Source organism: Cryptomeria japonica, unplaced genomic scaffold (assembly GCF_030272615.1).
Source record: "Cryptomeria japonica unplaced genomic scaffold, Sugi_1.0 HiC_scaffold_358, whole genome shotgun sequence".
Lineage (NCBI taxonomy): Eukaryota > Viridiplantae > Streptophyta > Pinopsida > Cupressales > Cupressaceae > Cryptomeria > Cryptomeria japonica.
In genome coordinates this window covers 65,001-85,156 of record NW_026729180.1, presented here as the reverse complement: position 1 = coordinate 85,156, position 20,156 = coordinate 65,001, and the positions used below count along the sequence as shown (strand labels likewise).

The 20,156-nt window shown below is 60.3% G+C and overlaps 2 non-coding genes across 2 annotated transcripts; both read right to left on the bottom strand.

The window, feature by feature from the left end:
- Nucleotides 1-508: 508 nt before the first annotated feature.
- Nucleotides 509-627, bottom strand: LOC131870938 (5S ribosomal RNA). The gene has a single exon (XR_009369239.1). It is a non-coding gene; the product is annotated as a 5S ribosomal RNA (ribosomal RNA).
- Nucleotides 628-8,444: 7,817 nt separating this feature from the next.
- On the bottom strand, nucleotides 8,445-8,563 carry LOC131870933 (5S ribosomal RNA). The gene has a single exon (XR_009369234.1). It is a non-coding gene; the product is annotated as a 5S ribosomal RNA (ribosomal RNA).
- Between the last annotated feature and the right edge of the window lie 11,593 nt (nucleotides 8,564-20,156).

Genomic DNA, 20,156 nt, shown 5'->3' with positions numbered 1-20,156 from the left:
TTTTTTTACAATCTCTCAAGTGGGAAATTCTATAATCTCAACTTTTTTTGCCTTTTCAGGAAACTTTTGAATGGAGCGCATCATTGGTGCGCTCCGAAGTGTGCTCCAAAGCTCTCTCCAGCTGCGTGCACCTGCCCCGGCCGCGCACCCGGCCCCGCCCAGCTTCGCTCACCTGTCCCGGGCGTCTGGTGCGGAACCTTAGAGTAAGAAACATCACCGTGCACCTTGGCCAACGTGCGCGACTCGACCGAGCGCGCACTGGCCGAGGTGCACACCGATTTCACCTGGGTGCGCGCGCAGCACCTCGGGCGCACCGGGGTGCGCGCACAACGCCCGGGTTGCACCGTGGCCTGTGTGCTCGGGGCGCCTCGGGTGCGCGCTCGGTGTCGCCCCCCGCGCGCGCGGTAGTGCGGGCAGCGCACCCCGGCCCGGCCCGGCCCCGACGAGAACGCAAACGGGCAAAAGGTTTATTCAAATAGCATTGCGATGCCCGGCGAAAAACTAAAAAAGGGTGCAACACCGGGACTTCCCGGGAGGTCACCCATCCCAGTACTACTCCGGCCCAAGCGCGCTTAACTGCGGAGTTCTGATGGGATCCGGTGCACTAACGCTGGTATGATCGCACCCGTTATGAGCTTGTCGCAGTGTGTACTTAGCAAACCGCGACCCACGTGCGAATCCACCCCGGCCACCCACCCCCGTCGAGGTGCACACCCTCCCTCGCGAAGTGCGCCCCGTTCGCCAAGTGTGAGCCCTGCCCGGGTGCGCGCACCTTGCTAGGGCGTCGGGTGTGCACCCGGCCCGGCCTACGTGCGTGCACCTGTAGGGGGCGTCGTGTGCGTGCAGTGTCCCGTCTGCAACGCGGTGCCCACACACCACCTCGGGCGCAACGACCTGCGCTCACATGTGGGCCGAGTGCACCTTGGTGCATGTTCGGGGCGCCTCGGGTGCACGCTCGATCTTGCCCCGGTGCACCAAGGCGCTCGGTTTGCCCCGGGTGCGCACTTGGTGCAAGGTGGGCACCCAAAATAGGGATCAAGCACCAAAACACAAGTTTCGGGATGCAAAATGGGACCCAAGGACCACAAATGCGTTCCAAGACCCATGATGGGTCCACGAGAACAAAAATGTGTTCCGAGACTTAATAAACAAATATTGGGTTTTAGGAGAAGAAACATGCTCTGATGCCCAAAACGAGAATCGACCCCGAAAAGGCCACAGGCCAAAAGTGGGATGCGAGACAAAAAAAAATGGGACCCGAGGACCAAAATTGGGTTCCCAGGTCGAAGACAGGGCAACCGGACAAGAAACGACCTCTAAGGCTCGAAATGAGTCCCGACGACTAAAACTTGACAAGAAGCACCCATCAGGCACCCAACTCGACACCCATGGGATGCCGACCCACCCGGGCTTCCACCTAGCACACCTTGGCACCCACCCACCCTCGCACCCAACCTCGCACCCAACTTAGCACCTTTGAACCCACATTGGCACTCACCCTGACCCTGGCACCTTGGAACCCACATTGGCACTCACCTTGACCCTGGCACCCACCTTTGCACTCACCTTGGGACCCACCCTGGCTCCCACCTCGGCACCCACCCAGACACCCACCTTGGTTCCTTGGCACCCACCTTGGATCCTTGGCACCCACCCCGACACCCACCTTGGCACGCAACTTGGCTACTTGCCACCCACCTTGGCTCCTTGACGCCCACCCCGACAACCACCCCGTGACCTACCCTGGCTAGGGTTGGTGCACACCCACCCTGGTGCCCACCTTGGCACCCACCCTATGACCCACCTTGGCACGCACCTTAGTACCCACCCCGTTACCCACCCTAGGACCCACCCCGTGACCCACCTTGGCCAGGGTGGGTGCCTTGGTGCGCACAACTTGCCTGGGCTGCACACCAGGGCGGGCTCAAGATGGCACCCGCGTTCCGTTTTTTTCACTATCTTTCAAAACGGAAATTTTAAAATCTCATTTTTTTCTTTTTTTTGCCTTTTCTGGAAATTAGTGAAGGCAGCGCATCAAAGGTGCGCAATGCTGGTGCGAACCCGGGAGCGCTCCGATGTGTGCTCCAAGGTGCGGCGTGCACGAAGTCCGAGCCCGGTTTGCCCCGGGTGCGCACCTCGCGTGCACCTTCGCCGGGGTGAGCACCTTGGCTGGGTTGCGCGCCCTGGTGCGTACCAAGGAGCGCTCTGAAGTGTGCTCCAAGGTGCGGCGTGCACGAAGTCGGAGCCCGGTTTGCCCCGGGTGTGCACCTCGGGTGCGCACCTCGCGTGCACCTTCGCTGCGGTGGGCACCTTGGCTGGGTTGCGCGCCTTGGTGGGCACCATGCAGTGCACGAAGTCGGAGCCCGGTTTGCCCCGGGCGCGCACCTCCGCCAGGGTGGGCACCTTGGTGCGCACAACTTGCCTGGGCTGCGCATCAGGAAGGGCTCAAGATGGCACCCGCGTTCCGTTTTTTTCACTATCTTTCAGAACGGAAATTTTAAAATATCGTTTTTTTTTGCCTTTTCTGGAAATTAGTGAAGGCAGCGCATCAAAGGTGCGCAACGCTGGTGCGAACCTGGGAGCGCTCCGATGTGTGCTCCAAGGTGCGGCGTGCACGAAGTCGGAGCCCGGTTTGCCTCGGGTGCGCCCTGGTGGGCACCATGGTGCGCACCAAGGAGCGCTCCGAAGTGTGCTCCAAGGTGCGGCCTGCACGAAGTCGGAGCCCGGTTTGCCCCGGGTGTGCACCTCGGGTGGGCACCTTGGTGCGCATGCCTTGCCTGGGCTGCGCACCAGGGCGGGCTCAAGATGGCACCCGCGTTCCTTTTTTTTCACTATCTTTCAAAACGGAAATTTTAAAATCTCATTTTTTTTTGCCTTTTTCTGGAAATTAGTGAAGGCAGCGCATCAAAGGTGCGCACCTCGCTGCCCACCACGGTGCGCAACGCCGGTGGGCACCCGGGAGTGCTTCGAAGTGTGCTCCAAGGTGCTGCGTGCACGTTGTCGGAGCCCGGTTTGCCCCGGGTGCGCACCTCGCGTGCACCTTCGTCGGGGTGGGCACCTTGGCTTGGTTTGCCCCGGCTGCGCTCCGAAGCGGGGTTATTGGAGCGCCGCCTCTTTTTTTGTCGGAGCGTTTGGTGGGGTTTCTCGCATTGGCTCTTCCGAGGCCCGGTTGCCACCCTGGCGCGCACGAAGTCGGAAGTAGGGTTAATTGCCCGGGTGCGCACCTTTGCCAGGGTGGCACCTTACCTGGGCTGCGCACCAGGGCGGGCTCAAGATGGCACGCGCGTTCCGTTTTTTTCACTATCTTTCAAAACGGAAATTTTAAAATCTCCTTTTTTTTTTGCCTTTTCTGGAAATTAGTGAAGGCAGCGCATCAAAGGTGCGCACCTCGCTGCCCACCTTGGTGTGCTCTGAGGTGCGCACCCGGGAGCGCTACGAAGTGTGCTCCAAGGTGCGGCGTGCACGTTGTCGGAGCCCGGTTTGCCCCGGGTGCGCACCTCGCCTGCACCTTGGCCGGGGTGGGCACCTTGGCTGGGTTTGCCCAGGGTGCGCTCCGAAGCGGGGTTACTGGAGCGCCCCCTCTTTTTTTGTCAGAGAGTTTGGTGGGGTTTCTCGCATTGGCTCTTCCCAGGCCCGGTTGTTGGGTGCGCTCCCACCCTGGCGCGCGCGAAGTTGGAAGTTGGGTTAATTGCCCGGGCGCGCACCTTCGCCAGGGTGGGCACCTTGGTGCGCAAACCTTGGCTGGGCTGCGCACCAGGGCGGGCTCAAGATGGCACCAGCATTCCCTTTTTCTCACTATCTTTCAAAACGGAAATTTTAAAATCTCGTTTTTTTTTTTGCCTTTTATGGAAATTAGTGAAGGCATCGCATCAAAGGTGCGCACCTCGCTGCCCACCTTGGTGTGCTCCGAGGTGCCCACCACGGTGCGCAACGCCGGTGCGAACCCGGGAGCGCCCCGATGTGTGCTCCAAGGTGCGGCGTGCACGAAGTCGGACCCCGGTTTGCCCCGGGTGCGCACCTCGCGTGCACCTTGGTGCGCACACCTTGGCTGGGTTGCGCGGCCTGGTGGGCACCATGGTGCGCACCAAGGAGCGCTCCGAAGTGTGCTCCAAGGTGCGGCGTGCACGAAGTCGGAGCCCGGTTTGCCCCGGGTGCGCACCTTCGCCGCGGTGGGCACCATGGCGTGCACGAAGTCGGAGCCCGGTTTGCCCCGGGTGCGCACCTCGCGTGCACCTTCGCCGGGGTGGGCACCTCGGCTGGGTTGCGCGCCTTGGTGCGCACCAAGGAGCGCTCTGAAGTGTGCTCCAAGGTGCGGCGTGCACGAAGTCGGAGCCCGGTTTGCCCCGGGTGTGCACCTCGGGTGCGCACCTCGCGTGCACCTTCGCTGCGGTGGGCACCTTGGCTGGGTTGCGCGCCTTGGTGGGCACCATGCAGTGCACGAAGTCGGAGCCCGGATTGCCCCGGGCGCGCACCTCCGCCAGGGTGGGCACCTTGGTGCGCACAACTTGCCTGGGCTGCGCACCAGGAAGGGCTCAAGATGGCACCCGCGTTCCGTTTTTTTCACTATCTTTCAGAACGGAAATTTTAAAATCTCGTTTTTTTTTGCCTTTTCTGGAAATTAGTGAAGGCAGCGCATCAAAGGTGCGCAACGCTGGTGCACCTGGGAGCGCTCCGATGTGTGCTCCAAGGTGCGGCGTGCACGAAGTCGGACCCCGGTTTGCCCCGGGTGCGCACCTCGCGTGCACCTTGGTGCGCACACCTTGGCTGGGTTGCGCGCCCTGGTGGGCACCATGGTGCGCACCAAGGAGCGCTCCGAAGTGTGCTCCAAGGTGCGGCGTGCACGAAGTCGGAGCCCGGTTTGCCCCGGGTGCGCACCTCGCGTGCACCTTCGCCGCGGTGGGCACCATGGCGTGCACGAAGTCGGAGCCCGGTTTGCCCCGGGTGCGCACCTCGCGTGCACCTTCGCCGGGGTGGGCACCTTGGTGTGCAGACCTTGGCTGGGTTGCGCGCCCTGGTGGGCACCATGGTGCGCACCAAGGAGCGCTCCGAAGTGTGCTCCAAGGTGCGGCCTGCACGAAGTCGGAGCCCGGTTTGCCCCGGGTGTGCACCTCGGGTGGGCACCTTGGTGCGCATGCCTTGCCTGGGCTGCGCACCAGGGCGGGCTCAAGATGGCACCCGCGTTCCTTTTTTTTCACTATCTTTCAAAACGGAAATTTTAAAATCTCATTTTTTTTTGCCTTTTTCTGGAAATTAGTGAAGGCAGCGCATCAAAGGTGCGCACCTCGCTGCCCACCACGGTGCGCAACGCCGGTGGGCACCCGGGAGTGCTTCGAAGTGTGCTCCAAGGTGCTGCGTGCACGTTGTCGGAGCCCGGTTTGCCCCGGGTGCGCACCTCGCGTGCACCTTCGTCGGGGTGGGCACCTTGGCTGGGTTTGCCCCGGCTGCGCTCCGAAGCGGGGTTATTGGAGCGCCGCCTCTTTTTTTGTCGGAGCGTTTGGTGGGGTTTCTCGCATTGGCTCTTCCGAGGCCCGGTTGCCACCCTGGCGCGCACGAAGTCGGAAGTAGGGTTAATTGCCCGGGTGCGCACCTTTGCCAGGGTGGGCACCTTACCTGGGCTGCGCACCAGGGCGGGCTCAAGATGGCACGCGCGTTCCGTTTTTTTCACTATCTTTCAAAACGGAAATTTTAAAATCTCCTTTTTTTTTTGCCTTTTCTGGAAATTAGTGAAGGCAGCGCATCAAAGGTGCGCACCTCGCTGCCCACCTTGGTGTGCTCTGAGGTGCGCACCCGGGAGCGCTACGAAGTGTGCTCCAAGGTGCGGCGTGCACGTTGTCGGAGCCCGGTTTGCCCCGGGTGCGCACCTCGCCTGCACCTTGGCCGGGGTGGGCACCTTGGCTGGGTTTGCCCAGGGTGCGCTCCGAAGCGGGGTTACTGGAGCGCCCCCTCTTTTTTTGTCAGAGCGTTTGGTGGGGTTTCTCGCATTGGCTCTTCCCAGGCCCGGTTGTTGGGTGCGCTCCCACCCTGGCGCGCGCGAAGTTGGAAGTTGGATTAATTGCCCGGGCGCGCACCTTCGCCAGGGTGGGCACCTTGGTGCGCACACCTTGGCTGGGCTGCGCACCAGGGCGGGCTCAAGATGGCACCAGCATTCCCTTTTTCTCACTATCTTTCAAAACGGAAATTTTAAAATCTCGTTTTTTTTTTGCCTTTTATGGAAATTAGTGAAGGCATCGCATCAAAGGTGCGCACCTCGCTGCCCACCTTGGTGTGCTCCGAGGTGCCCACCACGGTGCGCAACGCCGGTGCGAACCCGGGAGCGCCCCGATGTGTGCTCCAAGGTGCGGCGTGCACGAAGTCGGACCCCGGTTTGCCCCGGGTGCGCACCTCGCGTGCACCTTGGTGCGCACACCTTGGCTGGGTTGCGCGGCCTGGTGGGCACCATGGTGCGCACCAAGGAGCGCTCCGAAGTGTGCTCCAAGGTGCGGCGTGCACGAAGTCGGAGCCCGGTTTGCCCCGGGTACGCACCTCGCGTGCACCTTCGCCGGGGTGGGCACCTCGGCTGGGTTGCGCGCCCTGGTGCGCACCAAGGAGCGCTCCGAAGTGTGCTCCAAGGTGCGGCGTGCACGAAGTCGGAGCCCGGTTTGCCCCGGGTGCGCACCTTCGCCGCGGTGCGCACCATGGCGTGCACGAAGTCGGAGCCCGGTTTGCCCCGGGTGCGCACCTCGCGTGCACCTTCGGCGGGGTTGCGCGCCCTGGTGGGCACCATGGTGCGCACCAAGGAGCGCTCCGAAGTGTGCTCCAAGGTGCGGCGTGCACGAAGTCGGAGCCCGGTTTGCCCCGGGTGCGCACCTCGCGTGCACCTTCGGCGGGGTTGCGCGCCCTGGTGGGCACCATGGTGCGCACCAAGGAGCGCTCCGAAGTGTGCTCCAAGGTGCGGCGTGCACGAAGTCGGAGCCCGGTTTGCCCCGGGTGCGCACCTCGCGTGCACCTTCGCCGCGGTGGGCACCATGGCGTGCACGAAGTCGGAGCCCGGTTTGCCCCGGGTGCGCACCTCGCGTGCACCTTCGCCGGGGTGGGCACCTCGGCTGGGTTGCGCGCCCTGGTGCGCACCAAGGAGCGCTCCGAAGTGTGCTCCAAGGTGCGGCGTGCACGAAGTCGGAGCCCGGTTTGCCCCGGGTGCGCACCTCGCGTGCACCTTCGCCAGGGTGGGCACCTCGGTGTGCACACCTTCTCAATGTTTTCTTGCCTTTTCTGGAAATTGGTGAAGGCAGCGCATCAAAGGTGCGCACCTCGGTGTGCTCCGAGGTGCGAACCCGAGAGCGCTCCGAGGTGCCCACGAAGTCGAAAGTCGGGTTAATTGCATTGTTTTCCCCGGGTGCGCTCCGAGGTGCGCAACATCGGCGCGCACCAAGGAGGGCTCCGAAGTGTGCTCCAAGGTGCGCACGATGGCGTGCACCTCTGGTGCGCACGATTCGGAGCTCGGTTTGACCGGGGTGCGCACACCTTGGCTGGGTTGCGCACCTTTTGTGCGCTCCAAGGTGCGCACGAAGTCGGAGCTCGGTTTGCCCCGGGTGCGCACCTTCGCCAGGGTGCGCACCTTGATGCGCACGCCTTGGCTGGGCTGCGCACCTTGGTGGGCGCCATGGTGCGCACCTTTCGTGCGCTCCAAGGTGCGCACGAAGTCGGAGCTCGGTTTGCCCCGGGTGCGCACCTTGGTGGGCGCCATGGTGCACTCCGAGGTGCCCAAGATTGGTGCGCACCAAGGAGCGCTCCGAAGTGCGCTCCAAGGTGCGCGCGAAGTCGAAAGTTGGGTTAATTGTCCGGTTTGCCTCGGGTGCGCACCTTGCGTGCACCTTCGCCAGGGTGGGCGCCTTGGTGCGCACACCTTGGCTGGGCTGCGCACACCTTGGCACCCGCGTTTCCTTCATTTTAAATTTTTTTTTTTTACAATCTCTCAAGTGGGAAATTCTATAATCTCAACTTTTTTTGCCTTTTCAGGAAACTTTTGAATGGAGCGCATCATTGGTGCGCTCCGAAGTGTGCTCCAAAGCTCTCTCCAGCTGCGTGCACCTGCCCCGGCCGCGCACCCGGCCCCGCCCAGCTTCGCTCACCTGTCCCGGGCGTCTGGTGCGGAACCTTAGAGTAAGAAACATCACCGTGCACCTTGGCCAACGTGCGCGACTCGACCGAGCGCGCACTGGCCGAGGTGCACACCGATTTCACCTGGGTGCGCGCGCAGCACCTCGGGCGCACCGGGGTGCGCGCACAACGCCCGGGTTGCACCGTGGCCTGTGTGCTCGGGGTGCCTCGGGTGCGCGCTCGGTGTCGCCCCCCGCGCGCGCGGTAGTGCGGGCAGCGCACCCCGGCCCGGCCCGGCCCCGACGAGAACGCAAACGGGCAAAAGGTTTATTCAAATAGCATTGCGACGCCCGGCGAAAAACTAAAAAAGGGTGCAACACCGGGACTTCCCGGGAGGTCACCCATCCCAGTACTACTCCGGCCCAAGCGCGCTTAACTGCGGAGTTCTGATGGGATCCGGTGCACTAATGCTGGTATGATCGCACCCGTTATGAGCTTGTCGCAGTGTGTACTTAGCAAACCGCGACCCACGTGCGAATCCACCCCGGCCACCCACCCCCGTCGAGGTGCACACCCTCCCTCGCGAAGTGCGCCCCGTTCGCCAAGTGTGAGCCCTGCCCGGGTGCGCGCACCTTGCTAGGGCGTCGGGTGTGCACCCGGCCCGGCCTACGTGCGTGCACCTGGAGGGGGCGTCGTGTGCGTGCAGTGTCCCGTCTGCAACGCGGTGCCCACACACCACCTCGGGCGCAACGACCTGCGCTCACATGTGGGCCGAGTGCACCTTGGTGCATGTTCGGGGCGCCTCGGGTGCACGCTCGATCTTGCCCCGGTGCACCAAGGCGCTCGGTTTGCCCCGGGTGCGCACTTGGTGCAAGGTGGGCACCCAAAATAGGGATCAAGCACCAAAACACAAGTTTCGGGATGCAAAATGGGACCCAAGGACCACAAATGCGTTCCAAGACCCATGATGGGTCCACGAGAACAAAAATGTGTTCCGAGACTTAATAAACAAATATTGGGTTTTAGGAGAAGAAACATGCTCTGATGCCCAAAACGAGAATCGACCCCGAAAAGGCCACAGGCCAAAAGTGGGATGCGAGACAAAAAAAAATGGGACCCGAGGACCAAAATTGGGTTCCCAGGTCGAAGACAGGGCAACCGGACAAGAAACGACCTCTAAGGCTCGAAATGAGTCCCGACGACTAAAACTTGACAAGAAGCACCCATCAGGCACCCAACTCGACACCCATGGGATGCCGACCCACCCGGGCTTCCACCTAGCACACCTTGGCACCCACCCACCCTCGCACCCAACCTCGCACCCAACTTAGCACCTTTGAACCCACATTGGCACTCACCCTGACCCTGGCACCTTGGAACCCACATTGGCACTCACCTTGACCCTGGCACCCACCTTTGCACTCACCTTGGGACCCACCCTGGCTCCCACCTCGGCACCCACCCAGACACCCACCTTGGTTCCTTGGCACCCACCTTGGATCCTTGGCACCCACCCCGACACCCACCTTGGCACGCAACTTGGCTACTTGCCACCCACCTTGGCTCCTTGACGCCCACCCCGACAACCACCCCGTGACCTACCCTGGCTAGGGTTGGTGCACACCCACCCTGGTGCCCACCTTGGCACCCACCCTATGACCCACCTTGGCACGCACCTTAGTACCCACCCCGTTACCCACCCTAGGACCCACCCCGTGACCCACCTTGGCCAGGGTGGGTGCACCCACCCTGGTGCCCACCTTGGCACCCACCCATCCTAGCACCCAGCCTGTGACCGGGCTTGGAACCCAACCTTGCACCCGCACCCGTCTTGGCCAGTGTGGGTGCGCACCCATCCTGGCACCCACGTTGTGACACACCCTTTAACCCACGCACCCTAGCACCCACGTTGGCACCCACCTTGGAACCCAACCTAGCAACTTGGCACCCACCCCGTGACCCACCTTGGCATCCACCATAGCAGTCGCCGACTTGGCACCCACCTCGGCACCCACCTTGACACTTGTGGACCCACCTTGCCACTCACCCTAGCATCGACCCATCCTAGCACCCACCCTGGCACCTTTGCACCCTAGCACTCACCCATCCTAGCACCTAACCTGTGACCCACCTTGACACTCACCCTCGCACCCACCTTGGAACCCAACCTAGCACCCACCCACCCTGACACCAACCCTAGCACCTACCCACCCTTGCACCCACCCTGTGACCCATCTTGGCACCCACCCATCCTACCACTCAACCTATCACCCACCTTCTCACCCACCTTGGCATCCACCTTAGCACCCACCCACACTGGCACCTTGGCACCCACCTCGGGCAAGGTGGGTGCACACCCACCCTGGCACCCAATTTAGAACCCACCGAGCATGTTACCCACCTTGGCACCCACATTGCAGCCCACCCTAGTACCCACCCTATGACCCACATTGGCATCCACACCCTAGCACCCAGGCACCTCGACACCCGCCTTGACACCCACCCTAGCACTGAACCTGTGACCCACCTTGGAACTCACCCTAGAACCCACCCACCCTGTGAACCACCTTGGCATCCACCTTAGCACCCACCCACCTTGGCACCCACTCTAGCACTCACCCATCCTAACACCCAACTTGTTACCCACCTTGGCACCCGCCCTCGCGTCCACCTTGAAACCCACCCTAGCACCCACCCACGCAGGAGCCCACCTTGGCACCCAACCTAACACCCACGCATCCTGGCACCCAACTTGTGACCCACCTTGGAACCCACCCTAGTACCCACCTTTGAACCCACTATATCACCAACCCACCTTGGCACCCACCCTATGACCCTCTTTGGAATCCACCCTAGCACGCACCCACCCTGGCACCCACCATGGAGCGCACCCTAGCACCCACCCACCTCGGCACGCACCTCAACACCCACCTTGGTGTGCGCACTGCGCCAACCTCTCAAAGACCCTATGTGGTGCGCTCCAAAGTGTACACCTTTGGTGCGCTCCAAGGTGCGCACCTTTGGTGCACACCGAGGTGCACACCAAAGTGTGCACCGAGGTGAGCACCAAAGTGCACTCCAGGGTGCACACCAAGGCGTGCACCTTTGGTGCGGTCAATGCAAACGAATTCGGAAGTTGGGGTCGATGTCCTAATCGCTGCTGCAGACTACACGTATGAGAATCGGACAAATAGCTTTATATAGGGGAGGTGTTGCGTTTGATGGGTCGACTCCCCTGGTTGTGTGCACTGCACCAACTTCAAAGACCCTGTCTTGTTTAAGAAGTCAAAAGTTGGGGTGGATGTCCTAATCATTGCTGCAGTCTACGCATGTATGAGAATCAGACAAATAGCTTATATAGGGGAGGTGTTGCATTCGGTGGGTTGACTCCCCTGGTTGTGCGCACTGCGCCAACCTCAAAGACCCCGCATAGCAGAAGAAGTCGGAAGTCGGATTTTGGTGAGCACCAAGGCGTGCACCTTTGGTGCGGTCAACGCAGACGAATTCAGAAGTTGGGGTGGATGTCCTAATCGTTGTTGCAGGCTACACATGTATGAGAATCAGACAAATAGCTTATATAGGGGAGGTGTTGGGTTTGATGGGTCAACTCCCTTGGTTGTGCGCATTACGCCAACCTCAAAGACCTTGTTTTCGTTAAGAAGTCAAAAGTTGGGGTCAATGTCCTAATGGCTCCTGCAGGCTACACATGTATGAGAATCGGACAAATAGCTTATATAGGGGAGGTGTTGGGTTTGATGGGTCGACTCCCCTGGTTGTGCGCATTACGTCAACCTCAAAGACCTTGTTTTCGTTAAGAAGTCAAAAGTTGGGGTCGATGTCCTAATTGCTCCTGTAGACTACACATGTATGAGAATCAGACAAATAGCTTATATAGGGGAGGTGTTGGGTTTGATGGGTTGACTCCCCTAGTTGTTCGCATTACACCAACCTCAAAGACCTTGTTTTCGTTTAGAAGCCGAAAGTTGGGGTCGATGTCCTAATTGCTCCTGCAGGCTACGCATGTATGAGAATCAGACAAATAGCTTATATAGGGGAGGTGTTGGGTTTGATGGGTCGACTCCCCTGGTTGTGCGCATTGCGCCAACCTCAAAGACCCTGCATTGCGGATGAAGTCGAAAGTCAGAGTTTGGTGTGCTACAAGGTGTGGTCGAAGGTGCTCACCTAGGTGTGCACCTTTGGAGCACAGGAAAAGTGCCCTCCAAAAGTGCGCACCTTTGGAGTGCACAAAAGTGCCCTCCAAAAGTGCGCACCTTTGGAGCGCAGAAAAGTGCCCTCCAAAAAGTGCCCTCCAAAAGTGCGCACCTTTGGAGCGCAGAAAAGTGCCCTCCAAAAAGTGCCCTCCAAAAGTGCGCACCTTTGGAGCGCAGAAAAGTGCCCTCCAAAAAGTGCCCTCCAAAAGTGCGCACCTTTGGAGCGCAGAAAAGTGCCCTCCAAAAAGTGCCCTCCAAAAGTGCGCACCTTTGGAGCGCAGAAAAGTGCCCTCCAAAAAGTGCCCTCCAAAAGTGCGCACCTTTGGAGCGCAGAAAAGTGCCCTCCAAAAAGTGCCCTCCAAAAGTGCGCACCTTTGGAGCGCAGAAAAGTGCCCTCCAAAAAGTGCCCTCCAAAAGTGCGCACCTTTGGAGCGCAGAAAAGTGCCCTCCAAAAAGTGCCCTCCAAAAGTGCGCACCTTTGGAGCGCAGAAAAGTGCCCTCCAAAAAGTGCCCTCCAAAAGTGCGCACCTTTGGAGCGCAGAAAAGTGCCCTCCAAAAAGTGCCCTCCAAAAGTGCGCACCTTTGGAGCGCAGAAAAGTGCCCTCCAAAAGTGCGCACTTTTGGTGCGCACCAAGGCGCTGGTTCGGTCGTTGCAGGCGAGTTCGGAAGTTGGGGTCGATGTCCTGAGCGGAGGTGCAAACTACACAGGTGTCGGAATCGGACAAATAGCTTATATAGGGGAGGTGTATGCTTCGATGGGTCGACTCCCCAGGTTGAGCGCACCGCGCCAACCTCAAAGACCCTACGGTATGGATGAAGTCGGAAGTTGGGTCCGATGACCGATTCGATTAGTAGGTATGCTCATGAGGTCGGAATTTGGGTCCGATGACCTGCCATGTGCAGGAAGGCGAATGTTGACACTGTGCGTTGCAAGGTGCACACCAAGGCGCTGGTGCGGTCTTTTTAGTCGAGTTCGGAAGTTGGGGTCGATGTCCTGATCGGAGGTGCAAGCTACACAGGTGTGGGAATCGGACAAATAGCTTATATAGGGGAGGTGTATGCTTCGTTGGGTCGACTCCCCGGGTTGAGCGCACCGCGCCAACCTCAAAGACCCTACGGTATGGATGAAGTCGGAAGTTGGGTCCGATGACCGATTCGATATGTAGGCATACTCGCGAGGTCGGAATTTGGGTCCGATGACCTGCCACGTGCAGGAAGGCGAATGTTGGCACTGTGCGTTGCAAGGTGCGCACCAAGGCGCTGGTTCGGTCGTTGGAGGCGAGTTCGGAAGTTGGGGTCGATGTCTTGATCGGAGGTGCAAACTACACAGGTGTGGGAATCGGACAAATAGCTTATATAGGGGAGGTGTATGCTTCGTTGGGTCGACTCCCCGGGTTGAGCGCACCGCGCCAACCTCAAAGACCCTACGGTATGGATGAAGTCGGAAGTTGGGTCCGATGACCGATTCGATATGTAGGCATACTCGCGAGGTCGGAATTTGGGTCCGATGACCTGCCATGTGCAGGAAGGCGAATGTTGGGACTGTGCGTCGCAAGGTGCGCACCAAGGCGCTGGTGCCGTCGTTGCAGTCGAGTTCGGAAGTTGGGGTCGATGTCCTGGTCAGAGGTGCAAACTACACAGGTGTGGGAATCGGACAAATAGCTTATATAGGGGAGGTGTATGCTTCGATGGGTCGACTCCCTGGGTTGAGCGCACCGCGCCAACCTCAAAGACCCTACAGTATGGATGAAGTCGGAAGTTGGGTCCGATGACCGATTCGATACGTAGGCATATTGGCGAGGTCTGAAATTTGTGGTCCGATGACCTGCCATGCGCAGGAAGGCGGAATTTGGGTCCGATGACCGAGTTGATGGCGTGCCATGCGCAGAAAGGCGGAATTTGGGTCCGATGACCGAGTTGATGTTGATGGCCCGCCATGCACAGGAAGGCGGAATTTGGGTCCGATGACCGATTTGAAGGCGTGCCATACGCAAAAAGGCGGAGTTTGGGTCCGATGACCGAGTTGATATTGATGGCCCGCCATGCGCAGGAAGGCGAATTTGGGTCCGATGACCTGACATACGCATGGAGTCCGACTCGGGGGCCGATGTTCGATTCGATGACTTGCATTGTGGGTAAAGTCGAAGTTGTGGTCTTTGACCCGATTCGATGACCAGACTTCGGCTGCTTGAGAATCGGACAAATAACTTATATAGGGGAGGTAGTGTTCTCGAGCATCCTCCCCCCGTGCCCGTTTATGTCGATTGATGCTGGTGCACGACTGGTTGGAGCGCTCGGATGCAAAAAATCTTGCACCAGGATTTATCGATTGTGATGGACACGGCAAGTCTCCTGATTGCTATGCAGGAGCTCATCGTGAATCTCTATGCGGCCTTGGTATGGACTCGACCTGCGGAATGGTTCGGCAATGGTAGTCGCTCCAACACGTCCTTGCAATGGCCACAGAGGTGATTCGACTAGAGCTCCAGTCTAGCTTTTGGGTTGCTTGGCGGACTGGTATAGCCGCGATCGAGTTCCGGCCATGAACGTTTAGATAGCTCTTGGGCTTTCTGGGACGGAAGTCGGAAGTTTGGGCTGTTGTCCGATTTGATGACCATTCTTCGGATGTGTGAGAATCGGACAAATAACTTATATAGGGGACTGTGTTGTCTCACGCAGCCCCCTCCGTGCCCTCTATCTCGACCGATGTTGGTGCTTGAAAGGGTTGGGATCGCTCGGATTTATAAACGTGCACCACCATTTGTCGAGTGTGAGGGACGCGGCAGGTCTCCTAAATGCTATGCGGGCGCTCTCTGAGAATCTCTATCCGGCCTCGACACAGACTAGTCTTGCTGAATGGTTTGGCACTGGTAGTCGATCCAACACGTCGTTGTTGTGGCCGCCTAGGCGATTCGATTCGAGCCCCCCGTCTAGCTTTGGGTTGCTTGGCGGATTTTGCCCTATCCGCAAGTGAGCTCGGTCCCTAAACGTTCGAGAAACCCGATTGCTATGCGCCGACTCTCTTTCTTGCGAGCCTCCATCTAGCTTTGGGTCTCTACGGAACGGAAGTCGAATCTGGGACCGTTGTTTGATTCGACGAGGCAGACTACGGTTGTGCGAGATCGGACAAATAACTTATATAGGGGAGGTGTTGACTGGAGCATTCTCCCCCGTGCCCCTCTAACTCGACCAATGCTGGCGCTCGAACGGTGGTAGCGCTCGGATTTTCATTGAGCGCCAGCATTGGTCGATTTAGAGGGGCATGCGAGATTCCCGAATGCTATGCGAGGGCTCTAACGGAAATGTCATTGGTTTCGGTATGGATGCAATGCAATTGCGAGTGGTTCGGCAAAGGTAGTCGTTCCGATGCGTCCATGTCGTGGCCAAATCGATAATTCGATTTGAGCCCTCGTATAGCATTTGGGTCTCTCGATGTGATTCCGCATTCCAGTCCCTTTGGGCACTGCTTGAGCCGCATCCCAGGGGGTTCCCTTCCCAATAATCTGCCTCGCAACCCGATTGCTATGCGGTGAGGCTCCTCGGCCGCCTCGGAACTATCTGTGTATCAGACGCATCGCGGGATAAGGGGTTGGCAACGGTAGTCGCCCCAAGCGCGTCCGATGCTTGGACCATTCCGAGGCGGCCCTGAAGCCTCTTCCGTCTAGCCGTTGGGTCCTTCTCGCCGCATCCCTCGCCTCGCACCCCGATTGCTATGCGGTGAGGCTCCTCGGCCGCCTCGGAACTATCTGTGTATCGGACGCGTCGCGGGATAAGGGGTTGTCACTGGTAGTCGCCCCAAGCGCGTCCGATGCTTGGACCATTCCGAGGCGGCCCTGAAGCCTCTTCCGTCTAGCCGTTGGGTCCTTCTCGCCGCATCCCTCGCCTCGCACCCCGATTGCTATGCGGTGAGGCTCCTCGGCCGCCTCGGAACTATCTGTGTATCGGACGCGTCGCGGGATAAGGGGTTGTCATTGGTAGTCGCCCCAAGCGCGTCCGATGCTTGGACCATTCCGAGGCGGCCCTGAAGCCTCTTCCGTCTAGCCGTTGGGTCCTTCTCGCCGCATCCCTCGCCTCGCACCCCGATTGCTATGCGTTGAGGCTCCTCGGCCGCCTCGGAACTATCTGTGTATCGGACGCGTCGCGGGATAAGGGGTTGTCACTGGTAGTCGCCCCAAGCGCGTCCGATGCTTGGACCATTCCGAGGCGGCCCTGAAGCCTCTTCCGTCTAGCCGTTGGGTCCTTCTCGCCGCATCCCTCGCCTCGCACCCCGATTGCTATGCGGTGAGGCTCCTCGGCCGCCTCGGAACTATCTGTGTATCGGACGCGTCGCGGGATAAGGGGTTGTCACTGGTAGTCGCCCCAAGCGCGTTCGATGCTTGGACCATTCCGAGGCGGCCCTGAAGCCTCTTCCGTCTAGCCGTTGGGTCCTTCTCGCCGCATCCCTCGCCTCGCACCCCGATTGCTATGCGGTGAGGCTCCTCGGCCGCCTTGGAACTATCTGTGTATCGGACGCGTCGCGGGATAAGGGGTTGTCACTGGTAGTCGCCCCAAGCGCGTCCGATGCTTGGACCATTCCGAGGCGGACCCGAAGCCTCTTCCGTCTAGCCGTTGGGTCCTTCTCGCCGCATCCTTCGCCTCGCACCCCGATTGCTATGCGGTGAGGCTCCTCGGCCGCCTCGGAACTATCTGTGTATCGGACGCGTCGCGGGATAAGGGGTTGTCACTGGTAGTCACCCCAAGCGCGTCCGATGCTTGGACCATTCCGAGGCGGACCCGAAGCCTCTTCCGTCTAGCCGTTGGGTCCTTCTCGCCGCATCCCTCGCCTCGCACCCCGATTGCTATGCGGTGAGGCTCCTCGGCCGCCTTGGAACTATCTGTGTATCGGACGCGTCGCGGGATAAGGGGTTGTCACTGGTAGTCGCCCCAAGCGCGTCCGATGCTTGGACCATTCCGAGGCGGACCCGAAGCCTCTTCCGTCTAGCCGTTGGGTCCTTCTCGCCGCATCCCTCGCCTCGCACCCCGATTGCTATGCGGTGAGGCTCCTCGGCCGCCTTGGAACTATCTGTGTATCGGACGCGTCGCGGGATAAGGGGTTGTCACTGGTAGTCGCCCCAAGCGCGTCCGATGCTTGGACCATTCCGAGGCGGACCCGAAGCCTCTTCCGTCTAGCCGTTGGGTCCTTCTCGCCGCATCCCTCGCCTCGCACCCCGATTGCTATGCGGTGAGGCTCCTCGGCCGCCTTGGAACTATCTGTGTATCGGACGCGTCGCGGGATAAGGGGTTGTCACTGGTAGTCGCCCCAAGCGCGTCCGATGCTTGGACCATTCCGAGGCGGCCCCGAAGCCTCTTCCGTCTAGCCGTTGGGTCCTTCTCGCCGCATCCCTCGCCTCGCACCCCGATTGCTATGCGGTGAGGCTCCTCGGCCGCCTTGGAACTATCTGTGTATCGGACGCGTCGCGGGATAAGGGGTTGTCACTGGTAGTCGCCCCAAGCGCGTCCGATGCTTGGACCATTCCGAGGCGGCCCCGAAGCCTCTTCCGTGTAGCCGTTGGGTCCTTCTCGCCGCATCACTCGCCTCGCACCCCGATTGCTATGCGGTGAGGCTCCTCGGCCACCTTGGAACTATCTGTGTATCGGACGCGTCGCGGGATAAGGGGTTGTCACTGGTAGTCGCCCCAAGCGCGTCCGATGCTTGGACCATTCCGAGGCGGACCTGAAGCCTCTTCCCTCTAGCCGTTGGGGCTTTCTCGCCGCATCCCTCGCCTCGCACCCTGATTGCTATGCTGTGAGGCTCCTCGGCCGCCTTGGAACTATCTGTGTATCGGACGCATCACGGGATAAGGGGTTGGCAGTGGTAGTCGCCCCAAGCGCATCCGATGCTTGGACCATTCCGAGGCGGCCCTGCAGCCTCTTCCGTCTAGCCGTTGGGGCCATCTCGCCGCATCCCCCACCTCGCACCACGATTGCTATGCGGTGAGGCTCCTTGGCCGCCTCGGAACTATCTGTGTATCGGACGCATCGCGGGATAAGGGGTTGTCACTGGTAGTCGCCCCAAGCGCGTCCGATGCTTGGACTATTCCGAGGCGGCCCTGCAGCCTCTTCCGTCTAGCCGTTGGGGCCATCTCGCTGCATCCCCCACCTCCTCGGCCGCCTCGGAACTATCTGTGTATCGGACGCATCGCGGGATAAGGGGTTGGCAGTGGTAGTCGCCCCAAGCGCGTCCGATGCTTGGACTATTCCGAGGCAGCCCTGCAGCCTCTTCCGTCTAGCCTTTGGGGCCATCTCGCCGCATCCCTCGCCTCGCACCCCGATTGCTATGCGGTGAGGCTCCTCGGCCGCCTGGGAACTATCTTCGTATCGGACGCATCGCGGGATAAGGGGTTGTCACTGGTAGTCGCCCCAAGCGCGTCCGATGCTTGGACTATTCCGAGGCGGCCCTGTGGCCTCTTCCGTCTAGCCGTTGGGGCCATCTCGCCGCATCCCCCACCTCGCACCCCGATTGCTATGCGGTGAGGCTCTTCGGCCGCCTTGGAACTATCTTCGTATCGGACGCATCGCGGGATAAGGGGTTGTCACTGGTAGTGGCCCCAAGCGCGTCCGATGCTTGGACTATTCCGAGGCGGCCCTGCAGCCTCTTCCGTCTAGCCGTTGGGGCCATCTCGCCGCATCCCCCACCTCGCACCCCGATTGCTATGCGGTGAGGCTCCTCGGCCGCCTTGGAACTATCTTCGTATCGGACGCATCGCGGGATAAGGGGTTGTCACTGGTAGTCGCCCCAAGCGCGTCCGATGCTTGGACTATTCCGACGCGGCCCTGTGGCCTCTTCCGTCTAGCCGTTGGGGCCATCTCGCCGCATCCCCCACCTCGCACCCCGATTGCTATGCGGTGAGGCTCCTCGGCCGCCTTGGAACCATCTTCGTATCGGACGCATCGCGGGATAGGGGGCTGTCACTGGTAGTCGCCCCAAGCGTGTCCGATGCTTGGACCATTCCTAGGCGGCCCTGAAGCCTCTTCCGTCTAGCCGTTGGGGCCTTCCCGCCCCATCCCTCGCCTCGCACCCCCGATTGCTATGCGGTGAGGCTCCTCGGCCGCCTTGGAACCATCTGTGTATCGGACGCATCGCGGGATAAGGGGTTGGCACTGGCAGTCGCCCCAAGCGCGTCCGATGCTTGGACCATTCCGAGGTGGCCCTGAAGCCTCTTCCGTCTAGCCGTTGGGGCCTTCCCGCCCCATCCCTCGCCTCGCACCCCGATTGATATGCGGTGAGGCTCCTCGGCCGCCTTGGAACTATCTGTGTATCGGACGCATCGCGGGATAAGGGGTTGGCACTGGTAGTCGTCCCAATCGCATCCGATGCTTGGACCATTCCGAGGCGGCCCTGCAGCCTCTTCCGTTTAGCCGTCGGGGCCTTCCCGCCGCATCCCTCGCCTCGCATCCCGATTCCTATGCGGTGAGTCTTCTCGGCCGCCGCGGAACTATACCTGTTATTGCTACTGCATCCTTCGGCTGGTAACCTCCTCTGCCGCCTTGGAACGTTCTCTTTGTCGGACGCGTCGCGGGATAAGGGGTTGGCACTGGTAGTCGCCCCAAGCGCGCCCGATGCATAGACCGCTCCGAGTCGACCTTGCTTTCAGCCTCTCACATGCATAGACCTCTCTGAGTCGACCCTGCAGCCTCTCACGTTTAGCCTTTGGAATCTCGCCTCACAACATGATTGCTATCCTTGATGCATCCCTTGCCTCGAGCCCTGATTGCTTTCTTGGCTGCATCCCTCCTCTCCTCACAGCCCGGTTGTCATCACTGCTTCATCCGTCGCTTCATGCATTCTGGCTGCTGGGCCCTTCCCACCGCACACCTCGATTGCTATCT